Source organism: Electrona antarctica (genome assembly GCF_951216825.1).
Source record: "Electrona antarctica genome assembly, chromosome: 8".
Taxonomy (NCBI): Eukaryota; Metazoa; Chordata; class Actinopteri; order Myctophiformes; family Myctophidae; genus Electrona; species Electrona antarctica.
In genome coordinates this window covers 37,107,825-37,131,044 of record NC_136789.1, presented here as the reverse complement: position 1 = coordinate 37,131,044, position 23,220 = coordinate 37,107,825, and the positions used below count along the sequence as shown (strand labels likewise).

Below are 23,220 nucleotides of genomic sequence, written 5' to 3'. Positions count from 1 at the left end.
ATCAGTGTATTGAAACGGGGGAAATCACGTTCAATCAGGGCTTTCAATAGACTGAGTAGACGTCTACCCGTCTACTCAGGCGCTCAGTAGGTTGATTTCTCCGTATTTTGTACTGTGATGTGGCAGCGGTGGCCGAACGGATAGCGGCGCGGTCTAGATACCGGAAGGTTCCCAGTTCGAACCAGCCGTCCGACACGTTAAAATTACCACCGCTGAAATGCCCTTGAACAAGGCATCAACCACTACGATGAAATGTGTTCTATGAGCAGGGCCTGGCTGGAAACAAGTTCTTGAGCTTAGCCCAGATACCCTGGGTAAATATAGATTTCATTTCATTTCATTTCATGTCAGGGCTTACAATAGTCTACTGCGGCTACTGATGGACCAGTAGGTTTGATGCTCGCTTTGATGAATTGAACATGGTTGACCCTCTTGTATGTAAAGCAAAGCTCTTTGTTTAATGCTTTATTGGGTCGTCCACTCACAGTTAACAGTCTTTGTATTGAGTTTGTGCTTGAAATGTACTGTAATTCTTTAAACTGTTAATAAATATTTCAATCAATCAATTCAGAAGGCTGATTCTATGCCTTCTAATACATTTCGCCACCTACTAGTAATAATACTATCATGTGACCATTGACTATTTTCCAACGCCAAATAAAATAATTTTACAAATATTCCTGCATTATAAACCTTATTTTGATTATTTTCCTATTGAGAAAGTATTTTATGCCTTCAGACTTTTTCTGTAAGTGTATGAACATGGTGGACCCTGTTGTAAACAAGTGTATTGCTTAATTGGGTCGTCCACTCACAGTTAACAGCCTTTGTATTGAGTATGTGCTTGAAATGTACTGTAATTCTGCAAACTGTTAATACAATTTTCAATCAATCAATCAATGATGATAGATTGGTCGTTATTTTGTCATTTTTATTAACACAACATTAGAACAAACGTCTTTTTCATTCGTTTGGCGACCGAAATGACCATTTTGTTTAATGAATAATATGATAATGTGATTCAGGCCATCGTGTTTATTCATTATTACATATAATTATAAAACATATAATTAACTATGTCACACACACACACACGTCTGTGTAGCTTCGGTACGTTATATTAGAATATATCTAAATCCCGGAGCAGTTGCGCAAAGACCCGCCTGGCAGCACTGTTTAATGTAGGCTTTTCTTTTGTTGAATTACTCATGACAAAGTTGTAAAAGTCAACAGTATAGCAGCACGCTAGCAGACAATACACTATAGTTCTGTCTTTCAACCATTTTATTATTGTTATTATATTTCCACAATCTGATACACAGATACGCTGGCTACTTTCTAATGTTTTGATAATTTGCGCGACAGATTTATGCATATGACGGTATATAGTTTCATGTGACGAGCTTAAACTATAGTGTATTATTTACACGCACAAATAAATTGCATTAGCAGTGCTGCCGGGCGGGTCTTTGCACAACCACTCCGGCATTGGAAAATAAGCACTATATATTATACGAGCATTGGCATCCTATTCATATTTAGATCATTTACTTTAAAACAAGAACCCTGTTGACGGAATGACGGCACGGTGCACCAGTCTTTATCCTAAGGTAAGTGAATGACGGCACGGTGCACCAGTCTTTATCCTAAGGTAAGTGAATGACGGCACGGTGCACCAGTCTTTATCCTAAGGTAAGTGAATGACGGCACGGTGCACCAGTCTTTATCCTAAGGTAAGTGTAGGATCCATTCTGATGGTGCTATATCCTGCCACACTAATAGCCAGCGCAACACCCCATCCTTTGTCCGCCTTCTTCTACCAAACCACACCGTTTGCACACATCTCATCATGCACAACACCAACAGCATGCCTGTCCAGACATCAACCACTACTTTGCATCCATGCAACTGTCATATTCACAGTACAATTGTTTCCGTTTGTACTCTGCGTAGGATCACTCCCAGCACCTGTGGAGTATACATTATACCAAATACACATTGGAAGGTGAAGGATTGCCATTACAGTAAGTTTTTCCTTCTGTGACGACTGTGTGTGTGTCAGTGTGTTTGAGAGAGTGTGCGTGCGTGCATGCATTACATTTAACAGTAATTCAAACTTTACCTGGTACCTACCTAAAAGTCACACCCGTGTGAAGTGAGGGCGCTCTGGTCAGTGGTCGTCGTACATCATCATGACGTAAAACAAACACTATGACGTAAAATTCTCTATTCATTGTCAATGGGAATTTAATAAATACTTCAATCAATCAAAGCTTTGATTAAAACATTAAAAATGAAAGATAATGTGACACAGATGAGACAGGAATTAAACTTATAGCACTTATGGTTACACCCAGATTTTGATTGTGAATTTATTGTGCTTCTTTTTCATTTACATTAGATTTACATTTTCATTTTCTTTTTCACTGCATTAAATACACAAATCAACCGTTATCAGGACATTGTGGTGTTTGGCTGTGTTCACCTGGACTGCATGCATGCAGGGTGGTGCAGACATAGCCTGGTAAACCACTCCCCCTGCTGGACGTGTCAGGGCCAACTCTATGGTCGGGGCATGGAAAATAGTAGTACTAATATTTACTATTCTCTGCCTATCGGGACGCAACTCAAACGGCGCTGAGTCGGCTCTGGTGGCCGCCGCAACGCTCGGCACAGCGACTCGCTCGGCTAGCGCCTCGATCGGCGGTGCCTCACGTGGCTCAAGGCCACCAGAGACCTTCGTCATGGACACATAAAGCAAACGCTCCCATAGTTTAACTTCCGCGTTTCCCAGTATGTGTGATTATTACCACATTCTGGCTGAATTCTAAGCTGCTGAACACCAACATTCTGTTGATTATGTAAGGGAGTGTCAGGGAGTTTAACCACCTCGGCTCCCGACAACGACCACCTAGCCAGATATTATCCCGCTTATTACATGGCTACCTAACATAAATTAATACATTGACCCAAAACACAACAAAAAAAGGATTCCATAAGTTCTGCGTCTGGCCAGCTGCAGGGCTGGAGCACTGTCGGAAAACAAGGAAGTGAGTTGATCAAATAGAATCCATTTTCGGGTCCTGCTTCGTCTATTTCTCGCTCAAATGTTTTCAAAAACATTTTTGAGAGCAATGTTTAGCTGTAAATGACATTGTGTGTCACTAGTGTGTGTGTGTGTTTACATGGCTGTCATGTTGGAAACAGCAGTAAATCAAGCGGGCGCAGCCGCGCAGCTGGTGCTCAGAGGGTTTTATTAGGCAGAGGCCTGTTATACAGCGGAGCGGTCCGTTATCAACACATAACTCACCGCTGAATTCAGCGATTGACCAATCAGAATCAAGCATTCAACCAAGCCATGTAATAAGGGGTGATAACCATAGATATTATAAACATTGTTGATTATGGAGTGATAACCATAGATATTATAAACATTGTTGATTATGGAGTGATAATCATAGATATTATAATGATTATGGGGTGATAACCATAGATATTATAATGATTATAGGGTGATAACCATAGATATTATAATGATTATGGGGTGATAACCAGATATTATAATGATTATAGGGTGATAACCATAGATATTATAATGATTATGGGGTGATAACCAGATATTATAATGATTATAGGGTGATAACCATAGATATTATAATGATTATGGGGTGATAACCAGATATTATAATGATTATAGGGTGATAACCATAGATATTATAATGATTATGGGCCTCACTGGCCGCTGCAGTTCATTGGAGCGACGTGTCTCCCAATGAAGGCAGGAAGTCAAGTGGAAGTGCAGCTGAAGGCTTTTTTTTAAACAAATCTTTATAACAGTCATGACAATACATTACAATACAATACGAAACGAAACAAAACGAAACAAAACGAAACAAAACAAAACAAGACAAGACAAGACAAGACAAGACAAGACAAGACAAGACAAACAAACAAACACAATCCAACATCAGAGCCAGGGGGGATTAGATTACTAAGAGAAAACATTAAAGAATGAACAACAAAGCAACAGTTCTCCGCAGCTTTATTATTTAGAAGTGCTGAAGGCACGCTGCGTCGCTGCCCAAGTGACGTCACTCATGTGACTCCTCCATGTCTCTCGCTGTCACTCAAGTGACTACTGGCCAATCACAGCGCGTATTTAGTCGACTGAAATCCATTTTGGCGGGCCTTAATGCCGTCGTAATGGCTGATTTTAAACATGCTGAAAATAACCGATCTACAACCTCACAACGGGTCGCACTGCGACGCGTTGTGAGCTTGTAGATCGGCTATTTTCAGCATGCAACCAAGTGTAAAGTCTAGTTTTTATTTGACGATGAAATTGTCAATATATTCAGCCATCATAGCTTAGTTTCCATTTAGTTTTCGTCTGTGAAAAAAGGTAGTCGACGAACATCTTATATCACAGTTTTAGTCGACAAAATCAACACTGCAGTTCACCAGGTCCTGGAGCACAACACTTACTGGGACTTCACCGTTGACCCATTACTCAATGTTAACACACGACCATCGTGAAGCATCCTCATGTGTGTCGTCCTTTTTCCACTCGTGGTAAAGCGTTTGCTACATACTGTACAAGCAAAGGGCTTTTCACCTGTATGGATCCTGATGTGTTCTTTCAGAGTGTCGTCTCGGTTAAAGCATCGACTACAAAATGTGCAAGAAAAGGGCTTTTCACCTGTATGAATCCTCATGTGTTTTTTTAGATTGTGAGATTGGTTAAAGCTGTGACTGCATACTGTACAAGCAAAGGGCTTTTCGTCTGTATGAACGTCGCTCATGTGTCTTTTCAGAGAGCCAGCATGTTTAAAGCATTTGCTACATACTGTGCAAGCCAAGGGCTTTTCACCAGTATGAATCATCATGTGTGTCTTCAATGCTCCACCAGTGGTAAAGCTTATGCTACATACGGTACAAGCAAACGGCCTTTCACCTGTATGATTCATCATGTGATTCCTCATCTGTCCACTAGTGATAAAGTTTTTGCTACACACTGTGCAAGCAAAGGGCCTTTCACCAGTATGGATCATCATGTGTGTTTTCAGAGTTCCAGAATGATTAAAGCATTTGCTACACACTGTGCAGGAAAAGGGCTTTTCACCTGTATGAATGCTCATGTGTTTTTTCAGAACAGCATTGGAACCATAGACCTTTCCACACTCTGTACAACAGAAGCTTTTCTTTTTCGTTTGGCTCCTCATGGATGGCTTTTGTTTCTCTGGCTTTTCTTTTTCCTGTGGCTTGTGTTTCTGTGGCTTTTGACCATCGTGAATCATCCTCATGTGTGTCGTCCTTTTTCCACTAGTGGTGAAGCGTTTGCTACATACTGTACAAGCAAAGGGCTTTTCACCTGTATGGATCCTGATGTGTTCTTTCAGAGTGTCGTCACGGTTAAAGCTTCGACTACAAAATGTGCAAGAAAAGGGCTTTTCACCTGTATGAATCCTCATGTGTTTTTGTAGATTGCAAGCTTGAATAAATCTTTGACTGCATACTGTGCAAGCAAAGGGCCTTTCACCTGTATGAATCATCATGTGATTCTTCATCTGTCCACTAGTGGTAAAGCTTTTGCTACATACTGTGCAAGCAAAGGGCCTTTCACCTGTATGGATCATCATGTGTGTTTTCAGAGTTCCAGCGTCTTTAAAGCATTTGCTACACACTGTGCAAGAAAAGGGCTTTTCACCTGTATGAATCCTCATGTGTTTTTTCAAAGCATATTTGGAACCATAGACCTTTTCACACTCTGTACAACAGAAGCTTTGCCTTTTTGTTTCACTCCTCATGGATGGCTTTTGTTTTAACGACTTTGATTTATTTTTTTGCCTGTTTCTCAAAGGCATTTTATGTCCTTCCACATGCTCATCACTGTCTTCAGCATCAGATTCAGAACAGTGTGAAGGCCAGTCATCACTGTCCTCAGTGATGTCAGAGTCAGAACAGTGTGAAGAGAGCAGCTGGTCGTCACCAGTTGGTTGTGATTGTACCCAGTACTCTATGTAAGCTTGTGTTTTCATGTGTTCAGTTGAGGTGCCGGCTACAGGCTCTGTCTCTCTGTTTTCAATACCATCCCCTGGTCTTTGAAGTAACTCCTCCTGCTGTTCTTCTTTAATCTGTGGAGGTTCTAGTTTCACCTGGACCAGACTGGAACTCATCTCCTCCTGTTCCTCTTTAATCTGTGGAGGTTCTAGTTTCACCTGGACCAGACTGGGACTCATCTCCTTCTCTGCAGACACTGGAAGGAGTGAGAGACCTAGGATGAGGAGAGAGAGGAGGCAACATCAGCTTGTTAGTAATGCTAGTTATTACAAGACCTGGTAAAGACGCGCTGTGATTGACCAGTAGTCCAGTTCTGCCCTGTTGAACTAATTCCAGCTTTTGGTGTGTGTGTAAGCCAAATCTTGTCCTAACACAAACATTAAATGCCATTGACAATGAATGGACAAGTGATTGAGTGTTTGTGTAAAACACAAACATTGATGACAAAGGTGAGGACGCAAATTGTGATTTGCTGGAATGAGATGATGTCCGATGATATGATCGCCCCTCACTTCACACGGGTGTGATTCTTACTACTACTACCACCATTATGCCACAGATGAGGTATAGAGGGTCGTCCTCTGGAGATACATCAGTCAGATAGATGGATGAGAGACATATTTTAAATCCTGGCCGAGGAATATTGCATAAAGTACTTTGTGTTTTCAAGGCTCGCCTACGTACACATTAATGTTACTTAAACCGCACAGTTATATTGTTTTTATTAAAAGACCACTGCACCACTTTTCATAAAATTGGTCCTCACTAATGTTCATGATAAAATAACACAATTTATTTGGGCTGTGGGCAGTTCACAAACCAGTCTGTGTCTCATAGGAGGGCTGTGGGCAGTTCAGAAACCAGTCTGTCTCATAGGAGGGCTGTGGGCAGTTCAGAAACCAGTCTGTGTCTCAAAGGAGGGCTGTGGGAAGTTCAGAAACCAGTCTGTGTCTCATAGGAGGGCTGTGGGCAGTTCAGAAACCCGTCCACCAGTGACATCATCGATGGGGAATCCAAGCTAATATAAACTGCAGGCTTTCTATTCCTGAAAGGTTGCAGGATGCAATGCAAAAATGGAAGCCATCTTCTGTTCTCACGATAATAAATATATATTTTTAATATAGTAAAAAAGAAATTATGTTTTCAGACCTAAAGATATCGAGGGACGACGATGGTAATCGAAAACGAAATGTGTTCGTCAACGCCCATTTTTGTAAAAATGTAGTTCACAAAATAAAGACTCGGCTAAAATCTATGTTCATTTTACTTCACGAACAAAGACGATACGAAATATATTATTATAATGATCGTATCACTTCCTCCTGGCTCTTTTTCTATGAAGCGCACGCTGTGCGCTCGGAAATGCTCGCCAGGACTGTCCGGGAGCACAGTCACCTATCACTTTGTCTTAGCATTGTACAATAACAGTACAGCATAGTATAATATATATGTATAGCTTATATGTATAGTGTCATTATATATAGATATGTTCTAGTTACGTTCTTAGCTTACGCATGTTTCTTGATAAATGCTTTTTATATATGTGATGTATTCCCATGCTTTTTGTTCTTGCTTAATGTAAGTCGCTCTGGATTAAGAGCGTCTGCTAAATGCCTAAATTGTAAATTGTAATTGTGGTCAGTGTGCCTATATCCGAACACACCCTTCCCCCACACTCACAACCACACACACCAACCACACACCAACCACACACCTCCCCCACTCTCACAACCACGCACCTCCATTTGATTTTGCAGCGGGCGCCGCACACTAGTATTAGACACACCGAGGAGGATTCCTCATGCTTTAGGGTTAGTATTAGACACACCGAGGAGGATTCCTCATGCTTTAGGGTTAGTATTAGACACACCGAGGAGGATTCCTCTTGCTTTAGGGTTAGTATTAGACACACCGAGGAGGATTCCTCATGCTTTAGGGTTAGGGTTAGACACACCGAGGAGGATTCCTCTTGCTTTAGGGTTAGTATTAGACACACCGAGGAGGATTCCTCATGCTTTAGGGTTAGTATTAGACACACCGAGGAGGATTCCTCATGCTTTAGGGTTAGTATTAGACACACCGAGGAGGATTCCTCTTGCTTTAGGGGTTAGTATTAGACACACCGAGGAGGATTCCTCTTGCTTTAGGGTTAGTATTAGACACACCGAGGAGGATTCCTCTTGCTTTAGGGTTAGTATTAGACACACCGAGGAGGATTCCTCATGCTTTAGGGTTAGTATTAGACACACAGAGGAGGATTCCTCATGCTTTAGGGTTAGGGTTAGTATTAGACACACCGAGGAGGATTCCTCATGCTTTAGGGTTAGTATTAGACACACCGAGGAGGATTCCTCTTGCTTTGGGGTTAGTATTAGACACACAGAGGAGGATTCCTCATGCTTTAGGGTTAGTATTAGACACACCGAGGAGGATTCCTCTTGCTTTAGGGTTAGTATTAGACACACCGAGGAGGATTCCTCTTGCTTTAGGGTTAGTATTAGACACACCGAGGAGGATTCCTCTTGCTTTGGGGTTAGTATTAGACACACCGAGGAGGATTCCTCTTGCTTTAGGGTTAGTATTAGACACACCGAGGAGGATTCCTCATGCTTTAGGGTTAGTATTAGACACACCGAGGAGGATTCCTCATGCTTTAGGGTTAGTATTAGACACACCGAGGAGGATTCCTCTTGCTTTAGGGTTAGTATTAGACACACCGAGGAGGATTCCTCATGCTTTAGGGTTAGTATTAGACACACCGAGGAGGATTCCTCATGCTTTAGGGTTAGTATTAGACACACCGAGGAGGATTCCTCATGCTTTAGGGTTAGTATTAGACACACCGAGGAGGATTCCTCATGCTTTAGGGTTAGGCCGAGCAAAAATAAAGATTGGTCTCCGGTTTCCGACCGACTCTATTAAATATGCGCGACCCAAATTATTTTATTGGCATTTGGTTAAAAAAAAAAAGGGAAAAAAAAGAAAGTCAAAATCCGACCGAGTCAAACCAGATAGTCAGTAGCTCTCTGCTTCAAAACATTATCATGTTTCAGCTTTATTACTTGAAGATTTTTTTTTTTTTACATTTGTATAAGGCTGTCAAAGTTCCTTTTAACGGCGTCAATTTCATTGACGCGCGATTAACGCAACGCACGGTGAAGTTTGAAAGAGTGCATGCCTCCCTCTCTCTCTCTCCGCTCTGAACATTCAGCAGCAGTGCAGCAAGCAGGCAGGGCTGCCTGCTCTCTGAGTCTACTCATCGCGGAGCTAGTTGTCTTTTACCCAACACTGTCAGTAGCTCATTATTAATTAATTTGCTCACGTGTAAGATCAGATGATCTTTGAAGTGGGCATTGGTCAAAAACAAAAGCTCCGACAGTTTTGTTTGACAAAGATAGCAGTTAGTTGTGAAATCTTGAAGCTACACTCATGCTAATGGTTGACTGCTAACGCTAACAACATACTGACGTGCGTGCGGGAGAGAGTGAGGGGGGGGGGGGGGGGGGTCTGAGAGAGTGTGTGTGTGTGTGTGTGTGTGTGTGTGCGCGCGCGCGGTGTATTACAAACTTAAAAACGATCTGTTCAAGTCAGTGGTTCTGAACCAGTGACCCAGGTGGTCCTTGAGGGAGTTCTCTCACCCCCTCTGCTAATACCAGCCCACTGAGTCCAGACCATTGTTTTTCCTCTGTCAAACCCAGCCTGTGCTCTACATACCGTCTATCATTCCTTTCATTGGTGGTTCTCAACCAGTGGTCCGGGGACCACCAGTGGTCCTTGAGGGTGTTCCAGGTGGTCCCCAGCTAAATAATGGAGAGTTGGTAACCAAATGAACCCCTATACCAGTAGATCTTTAACTCTTTGAGTGTAAAATGAAACCAAGTGGACCCTTATGGGTCCATTTGGTTCCATTTTCCACTCTCAAGAGTTGAATTATTGTTAAACATCAGCATTACTTAGTATTACTAAGTATTCAACCAGTGTGTGGACATTCTATTCAAAGTTTTCAAATGCTGTAGGCATACAGTGTTATGTTTGTCTCCACCAGGCCGAAGGCATGGGGAGAGAGTATGTTTTGCACTCCGTCCGCGTGTGTGTGTCCTTCCGTCCGTCTGTTACCAGCTAATCTCCGGCACCGTTAACCCGGTCGATGCCAAACTTTGCACACACACTCCCTGGATGCCAACGATGAACCTCTGCCCCACATTTTCCAGAACGGCCTGTTATAGCGCCACCATGAGGCAGCTTTTCACATGTTTTACCTAAAACTGCACCGATCTGCGTGAAACGTTGCATGCACACTCCCTAGAGGCCAAGGACAAACCTTTGACCTGCATTTTCCGCATCTGCCTTTTATAGCGCCACCAGGATGCCGACTTTTGTAAAACACATTTTTTGATATTACTCCTCCAGATTCTGTCCAAAAATCGTTACACAGTATCTCTATGGTCATGTGCGCAAGTCGGATCTGTCCGATATTTCATATTCCATCCTAATTGGCTATAATTGGCTTTCACAGTTTGCAAGATTGCCCCGTTTTGAATAAAAGCCTCAAATCATGAACGCAGCGTGCAATTTACGTGAAATCTTTCACACATTTTCTTACTAGGCTGAGGAATATATCCCACCCTTTTCACATTGGCCTGTTATAGCGCCACCAACAGGTTGATTTTTGCAAAACACATTTTTGGAACAAAATGCCTCAAATCATCCAATTGCCATCAAAGGCGTATGAAGAAATGGCACCCTTTTCACATTGACCTATTATAGCGCCACCAGGAGGCCATAACCTGACCTGCCCTGGTGGAGACCTGTGCCCAAGAGGGGCACTTTTTCTAGTTCTGACACTCTTTTGTAAGTAGCCTACAGTGTACTTTAGAATTAGAATTATTTAAAAGATGGTAACTCAGGCACATATTGAAGTTATTAAAAAAGAAGCCTATCCATCATTGCCGATGGGGGAAAAAAATAAATAAAATAAAATAAATTCCTTGCTACCCATCCTTCCCACGAAAAAAAATAAAAAAAATAAAAATAAATTCCCTACCTACTCAGCCCAAAAATGACAGCAAATCGGAGACCAATGTTTTTTTTTGCTTGGCCTTAGTATTAGACACACCGAGGAGGATTCCTCATGCTTTAGGGTTAGTATTAGACACACCGAGGAGGATTCCTCTTGCTTTAGGGTTAGTATTAGACACACCGAGGAGGATTCCTCATGCTTTAGGGTTAGTATTAGACACACCGAGGAGGATTCCTCATGCTTTAGGGTTAGTATTAGACACACCGAGGAGGATTCCTCATGCTTTAGGGTTAGTATTAGACACACCGAGGAGGATTCCTCTTGCTTTAGGGTTAGTATTAGACACCCCGAGGAGGATTCCTCTTGCTTTAGGGTTAGTATTAGACACACCGAGGAGGATTCCTCATGCTTTAGGGTTAGTATTAGACACCCCGAGGAGGATTCCTCTTGCTTTAGGGTTAGTATTAGACACACCGAGGAGGATTCCTCTTGCTTTAGGGTTAGTATTAGACACCCCGAGGAGGATTCCTCTTGCTTTAGGGTTAGTATTAGACACACCGAGGAGGATTCCTCATGCTTTAGGGTTAGTATTAGACACACCGAGGAGGATTCCTCTTGCTTTAGGGTTAGTATTAGACACACCGAGGAGGATTCCTCATGCTTTAGGGTTAGTATTAGACACACCGAGGAGGATTCCTCATGCTTTAGGGTTAGTATTAGACACACCGAGGAGGATTCCTCTTGCTTTAGGGGCGAAACCTTTCAAATAAAACAGTAAAATGCTTTGCACGGGGATCGGGAGAAAGAGAAGAGAAGATGGAAGCATGTTGGCTACATCGACGTGGAGAATAAAAAACCGAAGGAGAGCAATGTGGCCACAAGATAAAAGAAAAAAACACAACAAACCTGAAGAGACACATCGCCATTTACCACAAAGAAATCAAGGTAAGTTAACAAAAAGTATGCTGCTGGTTGTTTACAAGTAGAACGTAACATTAAAACAACGTTGTGTTGTTGAATGTACTGTCGGCTTAGCAGACCTAATAGCACTACAGCAAGCAAACTATTATAGTAACATGTAAACAACCCAGTCCTTGTGCACAAAACACATGGGAAGCTATACATGGATGCCAACAACATGTTTGCAATGCATCTTGCCTGCAAAAACAGATTGGAATGACATTCCAGATCCACCGGCTACAACCACCAACCAACCACCCAGAAAGGACGACAGCAGGCCAGCTATACAAGGGTCTTTACTGGCCCACGACCACGGTGGGCCAGCTATACAAGGGTCTTTACTGGCCCACGACCACGGTAGGCCAGCTATACAAGGGTCTTTACTGGCCCACGACCACGGTAAGCCAGCTATACAAGGGTCTTTACTGGCCCACGACCACGGTAGGCCAGCTATACAAGGGTCTTTACTGGCCCACGACCACGGTAGGCCAGCTATACAAGGGTCTTTACTGGCCCACGACCACGGTAGGCCAGCTATACAAGGGTCTTTACTGGCCCACGACCACGGTAGGCCAGCTATACAAGGGTCTTTACTGGCCCACGACCACGGTAGGCCAGCTATACAAGGGTCTTTACTGGCCCACGACCACGGTAGGCCAGCTATACAAGGGTATTTACGACCACGGTAGGCCAGCTATACAAGGGTCTTTACGACCACGGTAGGCCAGCTATACAAGGGTCTTTACGACCACGGTAGGCCAGCTATACAAGGGTCTTTACGACCACGGTAGGCCAGCTATACAAGGGTCTTTACGACCACGGTAGGCCAGCTATACAAGGGTCTTTACGACCACGGTAGGCCAGCTATACAAGGGTCTTTACGACCACGGTAGGCCAGCTATACAAGGGTCTATACGACCACGGTAGGCCAGCTATACAAGGGTCTTTACGACCACGGTAGGCCAGCTATACAAGGGTCTTTACGACCACGGTAGGCCAGCTATACAAGGGTCTTTACGACCACGGTAGGCCAGCTATACAAGGGTCTTTACGACCACGGTAGGCCAGCTATACAAGGGTCTTTACGACCACCGTAGGCCAGCTATACAAGGGTCTTTACGACCACGGTAGGCCAGCTATACAAGGGTCTTTACGACCACGGTAGGCCAGCTATACAAGGGTCTTTACTGGCCCACGACCACGGTAGGCCAGCTATACAAGGGTCTTTACGACCACGGTAGGCCAGCTATACAAGGGTCTTTACGACCACGGTAGGCCAGCAATACAAGGGTCTTTACTGGCCCCCACCAAATACAAAGCTGACTCTCTAGAGCAGTGGTTCCCACCCCTTACAATTTACAATTTACAAATTAGGCAAGAACAAAAGCCTGGGAATACATCACATATATAAAATGCATTTATCATGAAACATGCGTAAGCTAAGAACGTAACTAGAACATATCTATATAATGACACTATACATATAAACTATACATATATACTATACTATGCTATACATATGTACTATGATGTGCTATGACTACATACAATGCAATTATTGTGCTGTCTACATGACATGCTATAAGTCTGTTTCAAATGCTATCCAAGTCTAAAAGTGCTATCTAAGGGGGTAGGATAAGTGCTATGGGCCATGATGGAGTCTGAAAAGGTGGGTCTTCAGACTACGGCGGAAGATTGGGAGTGATGCTGCAGTTCTGATTGCAACGGGGAGTGCATTCCACGGTTTTGGGGCCAGAAGGGAGAAGAGTTTGGGACGTGTGGAGCGTTGTCCCGGCGTTTTTAGTGAGGGTACTTCTAGCTTTCCTGCGTTGGCTGATCTGAGTGCGCGGGAGGGTTTGTAGGGTTCAATCATGCTTGCAAGATATGGGGGAGCCATACCTTTGGTTGCTTTGAATGCCAGCATCAGAGAGGGGGGGGGGGGGGGGGGGGGGGGGTGCATCAGCTAGGTCGGGAGGTAACAGGGGGTGCATCAGCTAGGTCGGGAGGTAACAGGGGGTGCATCAGCTAGGTCGGGAGGTAACAGGGGGTGCATCAGCTAGGTCGGGAGGTAACAGGGGGTGCATCAGCTAGGTCGGGAGGTAACAGGGGGTGCGTCAGCTAGGTCGGGAGGTAACAGGGGGTGCGTCAGCTAGGTCGGGAGGTAACAGGGTGCATCAGCTAGGTCGGGAGGTAACAGGGGGTGCATCAGCTAGGTCGGGAGGTAACAGGGGGTGCATCAGCTAGGTCGGGAGGTAACAGGGGGTGCATAGCCAAAAAGGTTTGGGAACCGCTGCTCTAGAGCAACAGTTCAAAGTGGAAGGTGTAGCACTGTGGATAGCCCGTACAGGCCTCCCTTCACTGTGGATAGCCCGTACAGGCCTCCCTTCACTGTGGATAGCCCGTACAGGCCTCCCTTCACTGTGGATAGCCCGTACAGGCCTCCCTTCACTGTGGATAGCCCGTACAGGCCTCCCTTCACTGTGGATAGCCCGTACAGGCCTCCCTTCACTGTGGATAGCCCGTACAGGCCTCCCTTCACTGTGGATAGCCCGTACAGGCCTCCCTTCACTGTGGATAGCCCGTACAGGCCTCCCTTCACTGTGGATAGCCCGTACAGGCCTCCCTTCACTGTGGATAGCCCGTACAGGCCTCCCTTCACTGTGGATAGCCCGTACAGGCCTCCCTTCACTGTGGATAGCCCGTACAGGCCTCCCTTCACTGTGGATAGCCCGTACAGGCCTCCCTTCACTGTGGATAGCCCGTACAGGCCTCCCTTCACTGTGGATAGCCCGTACAGGCCTCCCTTCACGCCTAGTGGAAGATGAGGATTTTGCCAAAATGATTGAGAGGATGGATAGAAGAGTCACTGTGCCAAAAAGAAAAAAAAATACAAACACAGTGGACAAAATCTAAATGGACGAAAAGGACAAATTCAAACAACGACGCAAAATAAGCATTGGCTTAGATATTTGGACTAAAAAGGGTCTCACAGCATCCTTTCTTGCTATCAGTGCTTGTTGTTTTAATTCAGAAGACAATAAGGCGCAATTCATACTCCTATTTTAGAGCCGAATAAAAGTCGGTTCGGCTCTGTAGAGCCTACAATGTGACGTCATTTGAGGTTCGGGGGGGCGGGTACCGTCCTAAAGTCGGCTCTTCGGTGCTACTGAAAATTTCTGATGAGCCGAAATCATTTCGGCACTACAGTGGTAAAATAGGAGTATGAATCGGCCCTAAGGCAGAACACATACTCCTGAACCTAAAGCAAATGGTTCACCCACACACATCCAAACAGAAGAATGGGAGATCCCAAAAGAAAATAATCATCACCATCATCACAGATAATGGAAGCAACATGGTTGCTGCTTTCCGTCACAACGATGATGAAGAGGACATGGAGGACAGTGACACCAGCTCTGACGAGGACTCACAACGATGATGAAGAGGACATGGAGGACAGTGACTCCAGCTCTGACGAGGACTCACAACGATGATGAAGAGGACATGGAGGACAGTGACACCAGCTCTGAAGAGGACTCACAACGATGATGAAGAGGACATGGAGGACAGTGACTCCAGCTCTGACGAGGACTCACAACGATGATGAAGAGGACATGGAGGACAGTGACTCCAGCTCTGACGAGGACTCACAACGATGATGAAGAGGACATGGAGGACAGTGACTCCAGCTCTGACGAGGACTCACAACGATGATGAAGAGGACATGGAGGACAGTGACACCAGCTCTGAAGAGGACTCACAACGATGATGAAGAGGACAGGGGGGACAGTGACTCCAGCTCTGACGAGGACTCACAACGATGATGAAGAGGACATGGAGGACAGTGACACCAGCTCCGACGAGGACTCACAACGATGATGAAGAGGACATGGAGGACAGTGACTCCAGCTCTGACGAGGACGAAGGAGAGGGAGAAGAGGCAGAAGTCCTTGATGAAACGTCAGTCTGTGTGCATTAGTTCTCAGTCACTATAACTTATTTCAGTTTATTATTTAGAGCTTGATATACAATGTTATAAATGCAAAAATCCAAGCCCATATTATGCTGGTTCTTGTAAAATAATGCTGCAGCAGTAGATGGATGGATAAGATGTGTTTAAAATGTAAATGCATGCATTCATTTGCTGAACACACAAAACTACTTCAAAGTGACACCAATTCCCTATGCCTTGTTGTGCCTGCATTGCTGGACTTGATTGGTCACCTGTCTAAGTTCTCCTGAGTTCTGCCCGGAGCTACAAGGGTGCAGCTGCACTGGCACAGAAGATGAGGGAGAATATTGAGCTACGCTTTGGCCTTTTCCTTAATGTCACAGATGACAGGTTAAATCCACTTGCTGCAGCTGCATGTTGTGTTGACCCCGGTTTAGCAGTAGACGTCCTGGGCCTTGCTGGATGGCTCACCACATTCCCATGGCCGCGCTTTTCACATGACAATTACATGTACTGTGACATTTGTACAAAATACAAGAAAACCAGCTCATCTATGCACAAATCAAATCAATGCACCACCCTCACTCGCCATGCTACTACTAATGAACATCATCCTGCCTCAAACTTCCTCCTCTGCAAAGAGACTGCCCTGAAACAGAAATTGAAGGAATCTCCATTTGTGACAGTGCTCACAGGTGAGTCTACAGACATCACAAACCACAAAAGGCTTGTTGTTTGTGTCCAAATCCTTGATGCTGGCACATTTGAACCAAGCACTCATTTTGTTGCCAATAAAGAAAGTAAGGATGCAACAGGTGTGGGGATTGCAAAGGCTATCGAGGAAGTGATGTCAGAGCTGGACATCCCATTAGCCAAGGTGATGAGCATGAGATCAGATGGAGCGGCCGTCATGACAGGAAGAAATAGAGGCTGCACAGGGATACTGCTTCGGGCTAACCCACACATGGCTAACCCACACATGGTTAATGTGCACTGTTGTAGGTTGTAGATCGGCTATTTTTGCTAAGACGTATTCCTTAAAATTGTAATTTTTATCAAAAAGATGAGAAAATGCTACGTGACATATTTTTTTATTTGATCTGTAGTAAACGGCTAAAATAACTGTCAGACAAAACCTAAACTAAATTGACAGACTAAAAGTAGACTAAATTGTCAGACTAAAACTAGACTAAAATGTTTTTGTTGACTAAAACTAAACAAATACATTCACGGTTTCAAGATAAAGACTAAAAGGCTCGACTTTTAGTCGACTAAAACTTGACTAAATAAAAAAAGGATGAGTTCGACTAAATATGATAAAAACTAACAATGGTGATTGAAACTGGACTAAGACTGAAACTAAATTAAAAAATAGCCGACAAAAACAACACGTGTGTGTGTGAGACTCACAGGCCGTCTCAGTGCAGTAGGTGGGAGTCATGCAGGCAGCAGTCCTCCAGGGGGCAGCAGAGCTCAGGTCCTGACTCAGGGCGGCTGAGTACTGACTGGATAGATGGACGTCACTGGTAGACATCTGCCACACACACACACACACACACACACACACACACACACACACACACACACACACACACACACACACACACACACACACACACACACACACACACACACACACACACACACACACACACACACACACACACACACACACACACACACACACACACACACACACGATAGTTAGGTACCCAAATGGACCCTTATTGGTCTGTAACTCAAGAGAGTGTACCCCGTCAGGGTCCATTTGGTTACATTTGTACACTCAGGAGTTAAATTAACATTGATCTCTTATGGGGGTCCCTGGCATATCTTTTCAAATGGGGGTCCGCGGGCAAATTAGTGTCAATGTGGGGGTCCTTGACATGAAAACGTTTGGAAATTGCAGGATGTGCAACATTACATAATACAATTATCCATATTATCCACAATATGAAAACATTAAGGCCCTCATTTATCAATCGAGTGTAAAATCTGGCCCAAATTCGAGTGTAGGATTCGTAGTACACCCACGTCGGGTCGGCATTTACAAAGTGATCGCAGACAGCTGTTTCTTCCTTAATTTCGTTCGGACGTTTATAAATGTGACGGCTGAAATCTATCTGGCACGCCCTATGAAATCAAGCCTCGCCCTCGTTTTTGCGACATGAACAACTGCAGTACGACCTTGGAAACCATAGTTACATGACGAAAAAAGTCAATAAAAAAGTCACCCCCACTCTCATACACACACAGACGCACGCACGCACACGCAACTTGCAAGTCCAACTGGTTTGTTGTCGCCTATCTTAAATAAATAAAGAACGAACACCTGTATGAATTAAATAAAGCTGTAGCTGTAAAGTACCCTGTCTGTTTCTCCTCTCGCCTCGCTTGCCTTGCTGCCCCCCACACACACACACACACACACACACACACACGCACATACGGGCCGTGGCCCAGTCAGTTTAGAGCTGGCCCAACTGAGCCTTGTGCATGCAACTTTCTGGTTAGTAAACCACAGCATGCAAGCCGCCTTTGTTTTAAAATGGTTCCCCAAACCGTTCACAGTTCACACTTCTCTATCGGCCGTGGATGCGCCCCCCCCCCCCCCCCCCATGCTAATTTGCCCAGTCAATCATTTGATCCGCGCTACGCGCCTGCCGTGTGTTGTTAGTTGTAGCCTATATTAAATTATTAAAGTATTTATTCATTTAATATAGCCTACAACAATATATTACTGAACGAAAATCTGAACCTGCATGTGAACAATGAATTAAATAACAAATAGGCGCACACACACGCTGCTGTTTTCCTCCTCTCCTGTCCTGTCTGTCTCTATCACTGTGGTCCGTTCATGACACCGCGACCATGCACGTTCATGACAATCTATTTAGATTACCTCGCTAGTCGCAGTAGTCAACTGACAATTATATAAATGTGCAGCCTAAACCAGCCTCATGTGGCACACTGGCACTGGTGGGCTGGCAGCCTGGCTGGGTGGTTTAGCCTATACCTAACTCCGATGCGGTCAGCGGTCCCCAATTTTGCGCTGGCACGCCGGCACGGCACATTTTGGCATTCGAGCGACGCGTCGGGTTTATTAAACGAGGAGGAGATTGCACATAGGCTACTGTAACTCCAGAAAGACATCGGCCTGCTGTAGATTCGGCTACAGTAGGCTACCCATGTTGGGACTCTCCGCAGCTGCAGCGCTGCACTATAGCCTACTCTCCAACGTCCCGTCATGGAAATATCCTCAGCCCAAATCCTCGCATGTATGCGCTCATCATGCAAAACACTGTTTATGGCTTACGCATCTAACTTGCAACATTGTTTTTAAATGCGCGATTTTAATTGCTTGCTTGTAAAGTTGGAAATCTCCTACTAATTTCATATGACACAAAGACACATCGTTGATGTATTCCTTAACTTTTTTTTCTTTTTTACATTTAGCCCATATACATACAGTTTTATATAAACATTTTAGGAGTGAATACATATGTTTCGATGCCTGTGACAGCCTCTCAGCTGGTCAAACAATGCTGCTCCGCTGTTCTACGACAGAAAAACAGGTGAGGACAAAGCGTACGACAGCTCCCGACCAGACGTGGTTTTTGTCTTGGCTCAAGTTCAAAATCAAACGTTGGCGCAAATGGTAAATGCCGAAAATTGCGGTAATTTCGGCGTACACCCATATTTTGGCGTACGCACGGTTGATAAATGAGGGCCTGTACTTGACAAATATCAAAACATCATTGCATTATTATGAATAGCATTAAACACATGAACCCCCGCTATGCTTATTCTGGGGGGAATAAGTCCAAAATAGCCGATCTACAAGCTCACACCGTGTCGTGCTGTGACGCATTGTGAGCTTGTAGATCTGCTATTTTTGGTAAAGAGCTTTGGTGTTGACAGAAAAAACAAATTCAGGTCAGTTTTTTACTGAGAATAACAGATTAGAGATGCAGAGAAGGCTGCAGTTCTGCCACCGATCAGAATAACAGATTAGAGATGCAGAGAAGGCTGCAGTTCTGTTCATGACAAGAAGCACAGAATTATATAGATGTTTAGGCCTTTTTTTGTATAAGTTTGTAATTTATGTGAAACTGGAGAGTTGATATAAAACTTTATTTTGGATAGTAATTTATTATTCTGCTATTCTTTATTATGCACACTAAACTATTCAGATGGAATAACAGTATTCAGATGGAATAACAGTATTCAGATGATCTGGTAAACAGTATTCAGATAAACAGTATTCAGATGGGGTAAACAGTATTCAGATGGGGTAAACAGTATTCAGATGGGATTCAGATGGGGTAAACAGTATTCAGATGGGGTAAACCGTATTCAGATGGGGTAAACCGTATTCAGATGGGGTAAACAGTATTCAGATGGGGTAAACAGTATTCAGATGGGGTAAACAGTATTCAGATGATCTGGTAAACAGTATTCAGATGGGGTAAACAGTATTCAGATGGGGTAAACAGTATTCAGATGGGGTAAACCGTATTCAGGCCATTCGCCAACAATCAGGATGTTTATTTTATTGAGTGATCACATCTTGATGATGTCATCATCAAGGAAACACAGAATGGGGGGACATTTTTATTATTACACCTCTAAGGTATATTAATGACATAGTAAAATGTTGAAAATTAGTGGAATGCCCATCTAATCCAGAGCGATTTACAGTAAGCAAGAATTGATCGATTGATTGTATTTATTAACAGTTTGCAGAATTACAGTACATTTCAAGTACACCTCAATACAAAGACTGTTAACTGTGAGTGGACGACACCATAAAGCATTACACTTGTTTACAAGAGGGTCCACCTTGTTCAATTCATCATAACATTTAGAGACGTACAAATAGACACTTAGATCACATGGAAAATTGGCAACACAGCCAAACATGATCAAATACATAAAAATAGCAAGAATCATAATTAGCCAAGAACCTATGGTCCATACCCTTTACTGCTGCCGTTGCGACGGAATTAGAGCTACCAGAACCTAACATCAGTCTAGTGGAATCTCTAGACGTTAACGTTGTAAATGTAGAAAGTGCGTAAAACAGGCTGAAGTTACGTCATGACTGTCATCAGGGCTAGAGTCACGAGACAGAGTTACGCAAACTCCGTTCACTGGTGGACCCTAATGTTGTAAAGTATTACACTTGTTTACAATGTAAACAAGTGTAATGCTTTATGGTGTCGTCCACTCACAGTTAACAGTCTTTTTGTATTGAGTTGTGCTTGAAATGGACTGTAATTCTGCAAACTGTTAATAAATACTTCAATCAAAAACTTCAGTCCAATGGCGGCTCTTCTACACAGACTTCTGTTGGTTTGTCCCAGAGTAGATTTGAAGGCTTCAAAAGGGACAACCGGAAGTTTACGGACTGCATTGAGTCTATGGGCTCGCGCGACTACATCATAGAGTGACTACATGGACCACGTGACCACCAGGCTGTTTTCTGACCCCTCAACGTCGCAACTATTGGATGGCTCTGGTCAGGGCTAACATGCTAACACCGTTGTAGCGTTAGCATGCTAACGGTGGCTAACGGAGAGCGTCAATAAAATACACAATAAACAAACATTCTTATCAACCAAATGGACAATAATAATAAACACAGCTTTGACTCACCGCTTAGTGCAGATATACATTAATAATCACCATGGTTACGCAACGTAAACAACCCCGCAGACCAGAGGTGTTGTTGTGCAGCGTTAGCATTAGCATTAGCATCAGACTCCTCTTCCTCTGCAGGGGAGAGCAATCGATGATCAAAGAGACTCAACAAGCAGATCACAGATTCTATGATACTTTTAATCTTTCACAGGACGGATGTAGACTGTAGTATCTGTACATTCATTTGTTATCACGAAACTGTTTGTTTCATTTTCTACAACTCATTTACAAATTATGTATCTTAAGATCAAATGAGTACTAAAACACCCCCCCCCCCCCCCTTTTCCCCCACTATAGGCCTATTCATTTTGATCCTTTATGATTTCCTGTTTTTGACTCTATAGAAGTGTATATTTGTTCTCTAAATGTTATGATGAATTGAACAAGGTGGACCCTCTCGTAAACAAGTGTAATGCTTTATGGTGTCGTCCACTCACAGTTAACAGTCTTTGTATTGAGTTGTGCTTGAAATGTACTGTAATTCTGCAAACTGTTGCTAAATCAAACAAACAAACATAATACGGTGCAGAATCTAGTGCTCAGACTCAACAGATTCCAGTTCCAACCCCTGTCTGTCCTCCTACTGTGAAACTGAAAGATAGCAGTGGTTCCCAAACTTTTCCATGTCAAGGACCCCCAAATTGACACTAATTGGCCCGCGGACCCCCATTTGAAAAATATATTTCTATCTCTGAGATCCTAATTTTTAACTCTGAGGGCATCACAAACGTTAATATTTTATAAAAACAAAAATCTACAATTAAATTTGCACAAACACATTATTAGTGACATCTTTTCAACAGATCTCTCTCTCTGCCTGACTGCCTCACTGAGCACATAACCAACGGGACGTCCATACAACGTCTATACGACGTCAAACAGACCTCTCTGTAACCACCACCAACCCAGAACGTCCAGGTCGCCGGCCGTCCCAGCCAGACGTCCAAACAACGTAATTGATACGACGTGACAGTCAAACTCAGGATACGCACTCAGACGTCCATATGACGTCCATACAACGTTGACAGGACGTGCTGCATTCGAACGGAATCAGTGTATTGAAACGGGGAAAATCACGTTCAATCAGGGCTTTCAATAGACTGAGTAGACATCTACCCGTCTACTCAGTAGGTTGATTTCTCCCTATTTTGTACTCTGATGTTTGGGCTTACAATAGAGCCAGTAGTCTACTGTGGCTACAGTGGCAGCGGTGGCCGAACGGATAGTGGAGCGGTCTTGATACCGGAAGGTCGCCAGTTCGAATCAGCTGTCCGACACGTTAAAATTACCACCGCTGAAGTGCCCCTTGAACAAGGCATTGAACCACTAAGATGAAATGTGTTCTATGAGCAGGGCCTGGCTGGAAACAAGTTCTTGAGCTTAGCCCAGATACCCTGGGTAAATATAGTAATCATTTCATTTAATTTGGTGGACCAGTAGGTTTGATGCTCGCTATTCAGAAGGATGATTCTATGCATCGTTTTGTGGCGACCGAAGTGGCATGACCATTTTGTTGAATTAATAC

The 23,220-nt window shown here is 43.8% G+C and overlaps 1 long non-coding RNA gene across 1 annotated transcript; it reads right to left on the bottom strand.

Annotated features, from left to right (window-relative positions):
- Positions 1–2,371: 2,371 nt before the first annotated feature.
- LOC306928155 lies at positions 2,372–21,790 on the bottom strand. The gene is made up of 3 exons (XR_013790633.1): positions 21,651–21,790; positions 17,403–17,526; positions 2,372–6,274 (listed from the first exon to the last, which is right to left on the bottom strand). It is a non-coding gene; the product is annotated as an uncharacterized lncRNA (long non-coding RNA).
- Positions 21,791–23,220: the final 1,430 nt, after the last annotated feature.